Source organism: Manacus vitellinus, unplaced genomic scaffold (genome assembly GCF_001715985.3).
Source record: "Manacus vitellinus isolate BGI_N305 unplaced genomic scaffold, ASM171598v3 scaffold_5_pilon, whole genome shotgun sequence".
In the NCBI taxonomy this organism is placed as follows: Eukaryota; Metazoa; Chordata; class Aves; order Passeriformes; family Pipridae; genus Manacus; species Manacus vitellinus.
Genome location: NW_021940682.1, coordinates 209,291 through 225,724, shown reverse-complemented (window position 1 = coordinate 225,724; position 16,434 = coordinate 209,291). Strand labels below are relative to the sequence as shown.

Here is a 16,434-nt window from a genome sequence, read left to right as displayed (position 1 = left end):
CGTTAACTCTTTGCTGATGCATAAATTGCATGCTGAGCTTTATAAGACCTGGACTGTGAGAGGCTGAATTTCACTGTGGGAGGCAAACTAACCTGTTAATGGAATTAGATAACTTTCACCTATTTGTTAGCAATGGCATTAGCAGATTTTTCAGTTGAAAGCAACACAATATTTTCCAACAGCATCTCTCGAAGAAAAGTTATAATCTTCCCTTCCATTTACAGAAGGGGAAGAGAAGCATGGATAAATGAAGTGCAGTTACCTACCCAGGGCCAACTGGTCATTCAAGAGCAGCACCTCTTGCCTCCCAGTTAAGTGCACTTTTCTCCTACCATCATTGATGCTATGGTTGGAGAACCAAAACACTTAGAATTAACATTCCCCCACCATTAAACTGCCATCTCTTACTAGAAATAAGACACATTTTTGTTCTTGTTGGGACGGGAGAGATATAAGAAGCACCTGAGCAGAGGAATGAAAACCTCATAGATTTATTATAATTTTTTGCTATCTGTTTTGCCAAAGAGGATGCAACAATTGAAGAACAACCATTGCCTTCGCTTCATTTGTGGAATAACTAGCCCTGGTACAGTCTTCTGGGAATCCATCCTTAGAGCCTTGCTCTTTGCTATTTATAACTGAGTAAATATTAGAGGATTCACATCTTTTTCCCTGAAAAAACAAGACCTTTGGCCTTAACATTTCTTTGGAAAGTGTTTCAAAGAAGGCTGTTGCCCTGCAGCAATATTTCCTTCCATTAAAATTCCCTCTTAAAATATATATGGCCCAAAAGAGGAACACTAGACCTCAAGTATACCACAAACATGGATAAGTCTGCCTGCAGGCATTTGGAGACTAGGAATTTGCCCAAAACATTATTTTTAAAGAATTAACCAACTCTCTGTCAGCATAGTTAGCAGTCTCAAAAAAAATATTTACTTTGACACGCCTGTGTCAGGACAGCTCACCAATTGAATATTTCATGGTTTTTCACTGCTTAGTGATTAATTATTCCCAAGGACAGCAACTGGAGCCTTCACATTTTTGTGTGAAAATAAAAAAATGTATTTGGGAGCCAATACTGTCAAACAACCTAACTTTTAGGTTTTTATTCTCCTGGCTTCAGCCCAGCTCACCCTGCCTCTTCTTTCCCTTATCTTCTCATACTATCTGTGACACCCAGAGGCCAGAAGAGCAGGCAAGCTAAGGTTGACCACATGAATTCAATATGTGCTCAGGATTCTGCTCTACTTGGGATACTTGAATTTGCCTGATGAACACCAGTAATCATAAAAGGCAAACTAGAAAAGTGGTACAAGATAGGCAACATGATTCAGAGACAAGCCTTTATCTGCTATTCACTCACTGAAAGTGAATGTGGACACAATAACCATCAGCTCTGCCACATATATGACCATGACTTCTTAAGATGCTTACAAAACATTACCCTTATGGGAAAAGCCAAGATGAGATGTGTGATATCCCTCATTCAAGACAAAGCCCTTGACAGTGGCCAATCATTTCAGAGAGGTGTTCGACAAGCAGGGTAAGCATTCAAGGCAGGTCCTTTCATCACCTCCTCACAGAGATTAGCTTCTTCACTCAAATTTTAAATACTTTTTAATTGTTTTCCTTAGTCTTTACTACAATAACTCTGTATATTATATCACTATTTAATGTAAATGTTCCACCCTTTCGGATCAGTGAATTTGCTATGCATGACATCATCACCTCAACCTGTGTAGTCAGAATGATGGAGTTTCCCCATTCTTCCACTTGGAGCAATTTGTGCTAAACAGCAATTATAAAACAAGTGCAGCCTGGGAACATTTATTATCATCATTGCTTAGCAAGACTCCTATCAAGTGCTGAAGCAACAATCTTTTGAAAGACTAATTTCCTCCCACCTGGCAAGCAGAATTATTTACATGTCCCTATCAAACTAAAACCAGAAGACCTAGGGAATATAGAGTCATTGACTTTGCTAACGTATCATCAATATTATTATCTTAATGACATATAATAGTCTCCATATTCAAACTTTTCACTGGGAGAAAGACTAGTATGGCTGTTGAGCTGACCTGATTACCTCAGTCTGTACCCTGAGTCTACAGCTGATGTGTGTGCAAAATGTAGGTTTAATGACAAAGACACATAAGAATTAGGCCTCTCAAGGGAAAAAACTCTCCCTTTCCATTCGGGTAATGTCCAGGGAGCAGTGGAGCCACAACATGGAAGAATTTCTCCAGTGTTTCAGAGTAGGTTACCATGCACATACGTACTTATAATCCTTAGCACACAAAACACTAAGTAAAGGAAAGATCAAGGCGGAAAATTCACAAATACACAAGTAATTTCTAACAGTCAGTTTAATCAAGGACTACCACAAAGCATCTTCCAAATCAGGCTGATCACTAACCCAGAATGACCTCTTCCCACACCAGACTTTGAGCTTTAAGGGAAACTAAGCTAACATTAAAGTGCAGCTTATGATAGCAATTGTCCCAATTGAACAGAAAATAGCTCCAGGAAAAAAAAAGTCATAATATAAGCATTAATAGCATGTCTCACCAGATATGATGCCCCTGAGCCTGGAAGAATGCTGCCTCTTCAGCTCACAAGGAATTCTTTGGGTAACCAAACTGTTATCACAGGAACTGGAAAGACAGAAGTGTTTATGTGGGGTAATGAAGAAGGCACCAAAGGCAGAAAAACTTCACAGTTAGGATGATCTAGAAAGCAGACCAGATCTTGATCCTTGCTGCAGTTGGTAGACACTAATGCATCACTGACTTTAACTGACTTGCAGCTCATATTCTTTTCCCAGTGACTTCTCCGAGACAAAGACACTCCCAAGCAAGAAAGGGCAGACTTCTCCATGCATCTTGAGTCCCCTTAAGGAAAAAAGTGGCTTCCACTCACAGGGAAAACTGCTCCATTCACCTGGTCCTGCTGTCATGACCTCAACCCAATCACAATGTAACGTAATCCTGAGAACAGCCTGGGAAACATCAGCCACAGAACTGAGAATGTTAATATCCAAACTGCACCGATTAATATGGAGCTAAACCTGATTAAGCTAAACCCCATGAGTCAATTCAGAAAAGAAAAAAAAAAATCTGAGGGAATTCCCTATTTGTTTTGGCTATAGACCAGCACAGTTCTTTGATTGCTGGCTGCCTTCAGTCAAAGATGCAAAAACATTTGGCTACTTCTGCATAGCTGCTGGATTGCATTCACACAGTTTTCAGTGACAGGTTTTTTGTCTGCCTTTACATGTACTTTGCCACTTTGTTACTGCAACAGTGATGGAACAGCCACCTTCAAGTAATAATTGGAATAAACGATAGCAGCTTAGACAGCGTGTAGTGTGAAAAAGTTGCCTCTGAGCCATGTCTCAGAGGAAGAACTGGTGGGAGCTCCTGGGAGAATAGACTTAGATCTCCAGCCAGGAGTAACATAAGCCACTTGGGAAGCTTGCTCAGGGACTCTGGTGGCTCACATCCAGTTCCACCCAGAGAGGCAGTGAAAAGACAAAACTTCCAAACATGCATAACCTCAGGAGACAAAAGGCTGGAATTACAGGTGCAGAGAAATTTTCTTTATCTGTTAAACCAGGTGAAGAAAGATCTCCAAAATGAGCTGGTTTCACAATCAACCTTTAATTAGACAAACAGAGAGTTTACCTTCCCTGTTCTACACCTAATCAGCACAAACATCAGGTGGGCTCAAGGTTATTCATTAGACTCACTGGTTTGAGCAGGAGAACAGACAGAGCTCTGAAAAAATACACCACACTTTTGCAACTGACACTGCATTTTTGCACCATTTCTTCTAAAGCCATAAGCAGTAGTGAGGTTGCTTATCTTACAGAATTTGGAGGTGTTCATATTAATTTTATATTGCCTGCCAAATGAGGTCTTATGAAGGCAACACTACCAAGATGGAAAACCAGAGCTGTGTCCAGCTAAGATGATAGCTCATACAGGGAACACTGTTCTAGACCTAAAACTGCATCACAGTAACTACTGAAAAGATCCACTTCTTCTGAGGTTTGCCAAATCCAGGAGATCGGGTGAAAGGAATGCAGATTCCCTTTGATCAATGCAGAAGTCCAGGTTACAGTACTATTACAGCCTCAATAAAACTCCTATCAAAGTCAATGGCAGTTGAATGTTCTAATCCAGAGAAAATCTAGATCTATCCTTGCATCAGTAAAATGCGAAACTACTCCAATCATTAATAAAATAGAATGACTGACATGCCATTCAAGAGTCATGTAGCTACATGAGGTGAGTCAGTCCTTTCAAGCAGATACTCAGCTCTTACACCACTCACCCAGCACAACTTACTGTAGCCATGAAAAAAGAAATACACCACCATTTACATACAATAAAGAAAATAAATTCAAAGGTGCAATAGTACAGCTAAGCAGCACTAAATTCTCTAACTTCCTGACTGCTGACAGGTTTCAGAGACATTAGTCTTAATCAGAAGAATATCCTTTCTAGGACCTTCACTTAGCCTTGTTTCCTGTGACACCTTAACATCACCTCATTCCTAAGTGTTCTCATTCACAAGGTACTTAAGCACTCTTCTCACCAATCAAACAAGATTACTCACCTTCTTTAAGTTAGGCACACGTTTTCTAAAGCAAAGCCAAAGCATACACACACAGGTATATTCCTGACTAAGGACACATTTTCTGTGTCCTGTTTTTACTCTGTAGTCCAAAGCACAGCACCAAAAAAACCCTAAAACAAAACTGAATCCATTTTGCCACATATCTTCAAGGATTCCTCACTCAAACAAAATTTACAAACATATTTCACACCATTTCCTACTTAGAATGACATTAGTGGTGCATAAACTCTAGCTTTGTGCCCTCAAAGCTATCAAAAATTGAATTATCTCCTAAAAGCAAAATAGTAACGAAAATTGCCTATGGGACCTGATGACATGCATCTTGAGTCCTGAGAGAACTGGTTGACATTGTTTCCAAGCCACTCTCCATCATATTTGAAAAGTCATGGTGGTCGAGCAAAGTCCATGACCGGTGACTGGAAAAAGGGAAATATTGCTCCCATTTATAAAAAGGGGAGAAAGGAAGATCCAGGGAACTACAGACACGTGAGCCTCATTTCCCTGTGCCTGGGAGGATTATAGAGCTTATCCTCTTGGAAGATATGTTATGTAAGGAGATGACCCAAGACAGCCTGCAGGGCTTTACTAAGGGTAAATTGTGCCTCCCCAGTTATGGCCAGATAGTGACAGGACAAGGGGCAATGGTTTTACACTGAAAGAGGGCATGTTTAAATTATATGTTAAGAAGAAATTCTTTATTCAGAGGGTGGTGAAGCACTGGAAACTGGAAACAGGTTGCCTAGAGGAGTCGTGGATGCCCTATACATGGAGGTGTCCAAGGCCAAGTTGAATGGGGTCCTGAGCAACTCGATGTAGTGAATGGCATCCCTGCACATGGCAGAGGAGTTGGAACCAGATGGTTTCTAAGATCCCTTCCAAACATTTTATGATTCTATGATCTATGAAATGGAAAACTATGAATGAGTGAATACTAACAACTAGACAGGATTGAGTCAGGGGAGTTTTTTTATCTCCTTGTTGATGTACTTTTATACTTTTTTATACCATATAGCCTGCAAAATATCAAAGTCAAGTGACACCATCAACTAATCTATTTAGCTCATACTCAAGCAATCTCTGGGTGACATACCTAGAGAAAAGTTGCATTTCTTGAACTTCTTTCCTAAAGGAGGCCAAAGTGCAATACAAATTAATTTACCTTATTATTTCTTTAATCTTTCCTATAGATCATCTCATCATTATATTTACTTACATACTGATCAACCAGGTTGGGGAAATTGAGGTTTGGGTACCAGACCCAAACAGCTGCTGAAATACAAACTTTCTCTTGCTCTCAAGTAGTCAGCACTGTCTGTCTTTCATAACTTTGTAACTAGAGATATCTACCTCTAAACAAAAAAGTAGACCATTGAACATTTTTATACGCAAACTTAATCATGTTTTCCTACTGCTCTTTTCCACTGTGAAATTCTGTTCTCTGTAGGAAGGGCAAAATGATCATTGTTAGAAAATAAAGTCATTGCAGTTTGGAACACAAGGCACCACTCTAATAAATTTCTTAGAAATTCCTGCCCTTCAATTTAACTTGACCACTATAATAAGCAATCTGGGATCTGCAGTTTACTTTTTCATACCGAAACAAGCTTTGTGTAAGCACAGTATAGGCTGATAGTTCTTTGCAGGCCAAGCAAAATAACCAAATCTATGTTGTCTATCTCTCTCCCCTTTCTCAAAATAAAAACTGATGGTACATTACAAAAGAAAAAAAAAACAAAACCAATCAAACAACCCCCCCCCCCAAACTGTAAGTTTTCTGAGCTACTCCTTAAAAGCTGGAGTGCCTATAAGTTGTCCGGATCATTTTAGAGCACAACTTCTTAATGGTTTAGGCCATTTCAGTGACATGAATGATTGAACATGAGATCTCACTCACTGTTACGCTGCTGGTTATCTGATATCAGATCAACCCAGGTGGCACAAGCACAGGAGCTGCAGAACTGAGCTCTGAGGAAGGTGAGTTGCACAATTTTGCACACACATCCCGTTTTACAAAGTCAGGGGCCTGCTGACAGCAGGTGCCTTCCCACATCAGTAAGTGACAGTGCCAGGACATTACACACAGATTAGAAATTGGGTTGAGGCTCTGTAGTCTCTCACATCAGGGCAATCCTGGTGGGTCTGTTCTATGGTATTAAATATGGGAACACTTAGGTGGCAGAGCAGGCATTAGCAAAAATCACCAATGGCACGAGGGCTACCTATTTCCATTCTCCTGGAAAGAGCTTGGTCCTCTTTTCTATAACCTAAACAAAGAAACAAAATTACTTACTTCATTGCAACAGCCATGAAAGGCCATAACCTTTGGGGGACCAAAATGCTGAGGACAACTCTTCCCACTATGGCATAAAAATCTGAATACCTACAGAAATCAAACCTGGATTTCTGAACGTCTTTGGAGCCCTGACTCAGGGCATGAGGCATGAATAGCAGCCAAAAAACTCATTGAAACCATATCTGGTATGGTGCTGATTCAGAGGAAAGCACTAGATGTGCTGAATTACCTTGTTTCCCAGCAATTCTGGTTGCAGAAATTCCCAGGGATTGCTTGGTCTGCTTTTATTCAGCTCCTAGGATCAAAAGGCATCCAATAAGTGGGTCTGGGCTGCAGACATTTTAAAGCAGACAAATGGTAAAAAATATCTTTCCATGCAACCTCTTACCTGAAGAGGCAACATGAAAACCACCACAGCAGAATCTCCTTGATACCCTAATAGCAAGCAACCCACAGTGAAGAACCACATATATAGAAAACCACATTTGAAATGCTCAGTAGGGCAGTCATCCTCAGATGAAAATTCCTAACTATTACAGCTGAACCAGGCTGAAGACTAAAATTTGACAGAAAGGTGTAATAGGTTGCAGCTCATAGACTTCTTGTGTGCTTTTGAAAATCTCCCTTAAGATGTTATTTTTAACAAGCTTTTTATATGAATATATATGACTGATTAAAGGATTATATTAAAATGGTAAAGCAATAATTCTACCTGTTATAACAAGGTAACTTCTTTTACACTTTTACCTTACCTATTAGAGTAAGTCTTTGAATTTCTACTTTAACAGCACAGACACCTAAAGCAGTTTTGTCTGTTACTTGAACTAGAGCAGCACAGTTTTTTCACAGTATTTTTCACCAATGATGAGAAAAAGCACAGTTAGCCATAAGCCTTGCACAAAGTACAGCATTTAGTCCCCTTCATAACTCAAACATGAAGCTGAATTTCTGATGATTTCTGTTAACAACACCTTGATGACAATGTGTGATAGTCCATTACATAACAGGAAAAAAAAAACTAAGGCAGGTTGCCTGTTGTTTCCTTGTCAGCATTCAAAAACACAATGTGTGTGTGAATGTTGCATGTGCAGACAGAACCCTTTTTCAAAATCAGATATTTTTGGTTAACACTCCCACTATTCATCCATCTGTCCTACTGCCTCTATCAGTTCTGGACTCAATCATCAACATAAACATTAGAATTTTAGAAAAGAATGGCTTTTTGAAGAACCTTTAATTCCTGCATATATTTACTGCAAAGAAGGTCACGACCTATTTTACTTATATTTTCCCTCTGACATTTTTGTTCCATGTTTTTCTTTATAGGAGACTAAAAGAGAGATTCTGTACATTTTTGTGGGACAACTGTATTGGGCAGCCAGCCCATTCCTAAGCCAATATCAGTAGTGAATCTATAGCTCAAAGAAAACTCTGAGGAGACAGGGGTTTGTGGGAGGAAGGTTTTGTTTGGTTTTGATTGTTTAAATCTGCAAAACTATTTTTGACAAGTTTGTCATCAGACTCACAAAGGAAGAGTGGAATTTAAAGCATGATCTGCTCTGAAGGATCTCTAGTACCCAGTCTCACTGTGCTGAACACCTTACCTACACTCAGCTCCCGTCCCTGAGGTTATTCCAATTTTAGTACACACTGGCAGACCTATTGAGTGTTCCCTGAACATTTAAACTGACCATTGGTAGCCTATATTTATAAAACACATATTTTTTACCTCACCACTCATTTTCCTAACTTATTTTGCTGGAGTTTCAATGTGTGCTGATGTAAGGAATAAAATACAAGCCAAACAATATTTTGCCCAGCCTGAGACTTTGCTACACGGCTGAAATTTACCCTTTGTTCAAAAAAATAGGTTTTCACAGCAAAGGTCTTCTGATAGACATCAGGAGGACAATTACAGTTCTACAAGTGGGCAATGCACTGAGCTGTGTTGTCACCATACACCCAACATGACTTCGTGACAGGCTAAGAGTTGGATGGGACTGAAGGTTATGTCAGCAATACGAAGGCATAAAACTGTCACAAAGCTGTCAAAGCCACACATTTGGAGATAAAATCCAAGATGAGGCAGCAACTTATTGTTCTGGAGCAAGGAAGACAGCTAGACAAGGAGATATGACTGCGAGCACGCTGAAGACAGAGCATCAGTGGGTGTTCACAGTCTGGCTGAGCCCTCTCTGGCCCTCAGTTCATTCCCACACAGGGCAGCCAGCAGTGAATCACTTTTCCTAAGCATAGATCCTGATTGATCCCAGCAGCCAAGCAAAAACCTAAACGTGCCCAACACACTCCCGTGCCAGTGGTCTGTCCTTTGTCACATCCTTGCACAGTGTAAGGAAGGTCTGTAAGGGCAGTGTCTCCCCCTAGTCAGCAGGACTTTGAACACCCCCCTCCCTGGAGCATTCTGGGCTCCTGCTTTTTAACCTCTAGCCAGCACTGTTTCCATGCTGGAAACCAACTCCAACAGAACAGCTTCTGTGGCACTTCCAGAGAAACACATGCACATGCCTCTGACAGACTAAAGATAAGAAGCAGGCAGTTCTTTGCTTGTTTGGCTGCTGAAGATCTGCTGCTTTTAAAGCACACCTTTCAATTTTCACTCCTAATCCTAATAGAAGCATGATTCTGTGCTAGTTAAACATTTCACAGAAGATCTACAATGTCCATTCGTGTAACTAAAGGCACATTGTCAGAGTTTAAAGCTATTTTCCTTTTTGCCAGTAGGTACAGCACGAATCATACCCTCCTTTACAAACCCAGGAGCTTCTCAAAGATGCAAATTTCACTTTGTTTGAGACTGGTATAGTTCACATGGCTTATTAATGAAACATTGGGAAATCTCAGAATAGAGAGAGACTCTCACAGAATCCCCCAATTCCATGAAAAATCCAAAGACAGGCTCCTACAGCAATCAGTAGCAACTCAAACACTCTTCATGCAAAAAAGGGCAAAATATAACACATATTTTGTATTTAAATGAACCAGCTAATAGTGCCTTGGAAACAGAAAAGAGAAGAAAAGAGAAACAACATTTATCAGAAAACAATCTAATGAAGCAAGTTTATTTTAAGACATTTTAGTTGAAATATACTTGGGAAAAAATTATAATGAGCCAATTGAAAAAATGCAGTACCAACAAAAAATACAGCATCTTTTTCATTTGTTAGGAGTCTAGTTTATTTCATAGATTTTAAGACATGTTTAAGATTCCATAGGTTTAGTATTACATCACTAATGGTTCATAATGAAATTCCAGGCGATAGCAAAAAAAGAGATTTAATGATAGTACCACACAAGATATGGATGTGGGGCCCTTTGAGCAGATTTCCTGATAGGAATGTTGAATATGGGTTAAAATAACACAGTTGTCTGGCTCACTTGTGCATGCTAAAATGTCGTGTGACAGAGCATGAGTTATGCTATTACTTGAATCTCTTTTAAGAAGTTAATCTAATTCTACCCTCTGCTGGACTTTTCAAAAGATTGCTATGGCTCCATGATGCCATCGACCATTTTAAAAAGTATTTTTTCTGTTTTCATATCCCATCCATCTTCTTGATGAAGAGTATTTTCAATGGTTTTAGTAACATGTTTGATGTTACTCACATGGACAGTGAGATTAGTGCTCTTCAAAGCACAGCGTGACACGGTGGCAGAGCACTTGGCTGGCATCACCTCCAGTTTGGTGCTGTCTCATGAGTAATTCTTTTTTGTGCTTCAGTTTGTCAGTGGCAAAAGGGAAAACAACGCCAAACTACTTTGTAAAGATCTTTGAGATCAACACAGAAAAAGCAATGCCTGACAGCTTGATTGTAATGCCTTTTTTTACTATAGAAGGAAGGTATCTTTTAAAGATTTGTTTAAAACTAAGTAGTAAGAAAGCTATTTAACATCTTGGAGCTACACAGGGTAAAAAGTCATTCAGAATAATCATCTACTTTCTGCAGGTAGATAGTCTGAGTCTAAGAAAGAAGAACAGAGTGCAAAGCCATATAAACTGGCATCAGTGTATAGGGAATTTTCTAAACTCCAAGATATTGACTGTAACAACATTTGCCCCAAAAGAGAGCTCGATACAGTATCTCAAATAAACTGTTGCTTTGTCAGTTCCCCAACAAATAATTCTCACTAGAGTTGTTCAGTTTCATGTTTTTATGCCAGACAAAGAAAGTAAAACATTGCAGAAATACTGAGGAAAAAAATGTCTGTGGAAAAATATATTCAATGAACCACCTTTGTTTTAACATGCAGGACAGGACTATGTTGTCAGATCTGTGACAAGTCAGGCTGACATTTGAGGACCAGCATAAAAGAAAAGAAACAAATGAACTGTTGAAAATCTTCTTTGAATACAGTGATGTTACTCATGGGTCACCCAACAATCCATATGTCACAAGCATCAGACAGATCTGAGCTAATAGAAACTTTTTCCAGTAGGGTCCTGACAGTGCAGACAAGATTTACACCAAAGAAGTTGCTTCCACTCGAAGGAACTACTCCTGACCATTTATGGGGTATGGGGAAAGCACACAGCCCAGCTTGGATCCTGCAGCTCAACCTTCCACAGAATTCAATTCCCATCTCGTGTGAATATCAGGCAAGCACAGCACACAGATCATCATTATTTGGCTTATTACATACACATAAAAGAGGAAGTAACCCAAGCATAGAAACAAATTTTCAATACAGAAAAAAGTAAGGATGTGTGTGAGAACAGAAAGGAGAACATTGTAGGCCTCACCTTTAGCACTTCAAAGGATGCATTTAATTTTGGTTAAAAACTGATATGTGAGACAGAAGACATGACTCCCCTGCTAAGCTTACAATTAGTGCCACTTGACAAATTAAGGAGAAATATGAAAGAGCAAACAGAACTTTGATCTACCACAAGAGCCAGACGATTGTTTTACATCCCATGATTGTGTGACAGTATAAAATGTGAACTTAACAAGGTTGTTTGAGGACTTTTTATATTATGCTTGCACACTCATTGTGAGCGGGTCAAGATTTTTATTTAACTGGTCCATTTTATTCCAGAAGAAGAGTGAGTTTTGATGAAACCACTACAACTTCTCCTATCTGCCAACAATGAGAAGTAAAAATAAGTAGGCCTGAAGTGTTTCTCTAGTAGAATTACTGTCTACTGTACTGATTTACATAGCATTCAATTTGAATCAAACCGAAGCATCAGGCATACTTAGGATGTAGAATGAAAACACTCCACATTTATGAACTAAAAATTAATACAGAATTTACAGATATCTAGTAGCCTAGGATACTGGACATCCAGAAAGCTGGTGTATTATGGCCAGAGATTATTGTTAAAAACAGTCAACAGCCAAAAAATCAGTGAGTCTGCCAAATCTGAGGACAAACTACACCTGGATAGAAAGAGAAGCTTCGTCATCAACTTTGACAGGGCCAAAAACTCAGCATCTGTTTCCTTACATGCTAACTTTCACTTTCTTAGAAATCACTATAACAGTTTCATTTCTTGATTTTAAAGCAATCACAAACACCTATTCCAGCTGTATTTTTGAAGACTTTTTATATGTATATAGAGCCTGGTCTCCAACAAAATCTATTCTTAAATCTAAATTCTGTGGTGTTTCATAGGTAAACTGTTTCACAATCTGATCAAAAACTCACTGAAGACTTTCCATCAGGCTCTTCATCGTGTGACTACTGAAAACAAGTGCTGCCAAATGACACCCTTTCATCTTTGTTTCTGTAAAGTAGCCAGAAGCATCCATGCTATGAAACAGAGCTAAAGGACTTCCCTACTCTGTGGAGCCTCGAACTCCAACTCCATTAACCTGACTACAGCCCCTTGGAGGACTTCTTTCCAATGAAAGTTATGAAAATCAGGGTGAAATATATGCTCACACATCATAAAAGTGAGGTTTTGTTTCCCTTTAAACTACAAGATTAAAAAAAAATTATGCCATGAACAACAAAATGGAACTGACAAATCCCTAAACAGTAAAGAGTTTGCACTGTGGAGCTGTTTCTGGTCAACCTTCCTCATAAAAATGAAAAATGCCTCAAAAAGTGGAAAGTCAGCATCTCTGACATTTGTCAACTTCTCTGTACTCCCTCTGTATGCAGCAGTTGCATATGTCAGTGTTGTTTTCCACCTGACAGAAAAAGATCCCAAAAGATTGTCAGGTAGCCAGCCTACTAGTCCTCAATCAGGTTTCTAATTTTCCCTGTCCCATTTCAAGTGTAAATTAAAACAAAATCTTCAGGCTCACTACGCCTCAATCTGTGTAATCCAAATGATACTTTCAATGAGCTTTGGTACTTTTGAAAAGATCTTGGAGACCTTTTAGATGAAAAGTGTTTTTACATGTAATATATTATTATTAATGACATTTCACCAAATATAAAAGGACTCCATATTTGAATGCCAGACTATACTTGTGTGTTTCTTTTTTTCCTTCAGCAAACTAACCATCTCCTTGAAAGGATGTGGTCAGCTTTAACTTCTGATCCCCAAATTTCTGGGGACATTTACTAACTGTTCCAAAAAAAAAATCTTCATTATGTTACACACCTACCATAGCATCAGATGACTTTCCCCAAAAGATCAATACCTTGTATCAAAATTAAACTGTCTTACCTCAAAAACAGCAGAACTTCTATTTATATATAAATGCTAACAGTTTATTTAAAGAGGAGGAAAACCCAATTTCAATAGATAATTATTTATTACCCCCTCAGTTTATTACACACTGATGGTCTGATCAAGAGAAAACTCCTTCCTCTACTTATAAACTGAGCTATTCCTCGAGTTTCCCATACTCAGTGCACAATGACAGTTTTTCTTCTCCACTTTTAAGATGATACAGACTGACTGCTGTCTTTCACACTGGCTCCCAACAACTGAGAACTTCCTGCACTGTTAAAAAGGAATCTTTGAAAAAACGAGTTGTTGCTGAACCGAATTCACTTTGTACAGCAAGAAACTCCCAACAGACAATACAACATTTTCAAATTTCAGGGCTGTGCAAGGATTATAAATGTGGCTCCATCCCTCTGTAATATAATGAATCCGAGACAATGAAATCTTCCCCTTGGCAGGAGGGACAGGATTGCCCCATGGCTGAGTGAGGATGCCCCACTGCTGTCCCAGCTCTATGTGCATGCAAAACACAGCCTGACAGGGCATGACAAAACCAACAAGAATAATTCACAGCAGCAATAGTCAATATAAAACAGCAAAGGGCTCACTCAGCCAGCTCTCTTATACCCCTCGATATGCAACTGTGGGAGATGAAGTGTGCCACACAAAAGATGACTCAGTAGAGTTAACACTCATCTGTTTCCTGGTACTGGTGTGAAAGAGCTCAAAAAGTGGACTTCAGAAGACCTCTATGCTTAGTGCTTGCTGTTGGCCAGTCCTGCTCCTCTAGGGCCATTCCTTCTGCTTAACTCTTACCCATGATGTACATAAGCATTCCCAGCAGGTAAAAACACACCTGAACATCAAGAAAAGGCAACTCAACTCTTGCATTTAATAACCCCCAAGATGCCACTATCATTATGGCCATCAACCATGGATTTCAAAAATTTGAATCCTAATCATTTACCAGAGGATACACATGAAAAAATTGGTCTGTCAAATTGTAGGCAGTGCTTTTCCCATTAAATAACCCTTTCTCTGACATCTCTTTGTTACTGCATCTGGAGGGAAGGAAAAAAAAAACATTTATGCAGCTTTAGCAGAACAATTCTGTTTCTGCCACCTTAGAGATGTTAATGTCATACATAAATCTCTGTGTTTTACGAATGGCATCATACATCTTCCCGGGCATTTCTAATTCACTCCTTGTTGCACTATCAAGGTACTTTATCACATGGGGTTACACTGTGTCAAGAATTAATGTGGTACAGACACTGTGCCTTGTCTTTCCTAAGAAAGTACATGTTCTTATCTAAATTATGAAGACTAATAACTTGATATATTGTCCCTGAAAACATACTTGAATGCTGTGTATTCAGATAACTAGAGTTGGGGTTTTTTTTTCCCTCCCAGCAAGTGATCATAAATTAAGTCTCCACAGGAGTTAACCCAAGAGTAAGTTGAATTCCCAATATGGAAGCAGGGAAGAAGGCTGTACCATAACAAGGTAATTCATGTCTCATATGACTGAGACCACGCCACACCAAGCAGGACTCACAAAGGGGGTACAATCCTTTTGTTCCCCAGCAAACCCATGCCTGCAGAAATATTCTCTAGGAAACTGCACTTCTTTCCCCCTGGAAGTTTCTTCACTGCAAATAAACACTATTATACATAGTCCCCACTGCTTAATCCATTTGGCAGGCTATGTGCTTTGAAAATTGGATACCTGACAGTTAAAATTGTTTTCAACTGATAAGTGGCCTAAGGATGCCCCTTTGCTTATTACTTCTTTGATCCAGATAAGCATTTGGCTGTTTAATCAGTCACAAGACTAAGGCAAGAAGAGAGAACACTCAAAAGCCTTAGAACCCCACATATTTAATTTAGCCTAAAAGTAATTTCTGGGCAGAAAGGGAAAATTTAATTAACTCTTCTCTGCAAAAATGTATAGTAAGATGTGTAGCAAGATCTTATGCATTCCTTTGAAACTTGTCATACATTCCTGAATACCTTTGATAGCCTAAGAAGTTATGTGTCTGCTTCTGATTAGATAATTGAAATAAATCTACACCAAATAAATTCAGATCTCTTAAAATAAACAGCAGAGGTACATGAACTTTGTAAAATGCGTGTAGTACTTCAACCAAAAGGCATTTCTGCAAAAATCAGCTCTCACAAAGGAATTTATTTCTCTATTTTTTTCCATGCATGTGGACTGCAGTGTCCAAATTTTAATCCAGACTAATTGCAGTCAGGGTCAACTACAGTTCCTATGTGAACTGAAAACCACCACAGCAGAGGGAAATCATATCTTTTAACACTTTCTGTCTTCATTTTACCCCTACTAGTTAAATGTTCTTTAAAAACAGAAGATACCAGCGTCAGTCACTTACTCCAAGTCCAGCAAGTATTTGCCTGCTACTTGAGACAACACTGCCAAACCTGACTGACAGTCTGTAAGGAAGAGAACTGCCTCACATGGTCAATCTCTATTCACTACATCCAACCCAACAAGCCACCAGCCAATCCCCATTGCAATACTGTTTTGGCCAGACTACAAAGCTTGGAAAGGTGTGTATATATATATCTATCTGTCATATATATTACAGTGCAATATAGTACACAGACCCAGACATATTATATAAGCTGGAAGATGGCTATAAAACTGCATGTGTTACTTGGCAACACGTGAAGAGAACAAGGAGAATTTGTCAGAGTACAACTGAGTTGTATCAGTTATTACTGGCTATTACAGTTATTACTAGTTTAACCAGTTATTACTGGTTAAAGCCATGCAGCTTCCTAACATTCAAAAAGAGCACACAGACATCATGAGGTGCTGATAGTGACC

At 39.1% G+C, this 16,434-nt stretch overlaps 1 protein-coding gene across 4 annotated transcripts in view; it reads right to left on the bottom strand.

The window, feature by feature from the left end:
- The window catches only part of CALD1 (caldesmon 1), a 196,852-nt gene that overhangs the window by 154,450 nt on the left and 25,968 nt on the right, over nt 1-16,434 (bottom strand). Inside the window, exons 2-3 of one of the 4 annotated variants that reach the window (XM_018080460.3) lie at nt 7,167-7,232; nt 2,572-2,657 (exon numbers count right to left, since the gene is read on the bottom strand). The exons of 1 other annotated variant lie outside the window; for it this stretch is intronic. The gene's annotated coding sequence lies outside the window, so the exon portion shown is untranslated. The remainder of the gene's footprint in view (nt 1-2,571; nt 2,658-7,166; nt 7,233-16,434) is intronic. 2 more of the 4 variants (XM_018080463.3, XM_018080462.3) reach the window with 2 other exon arrangements.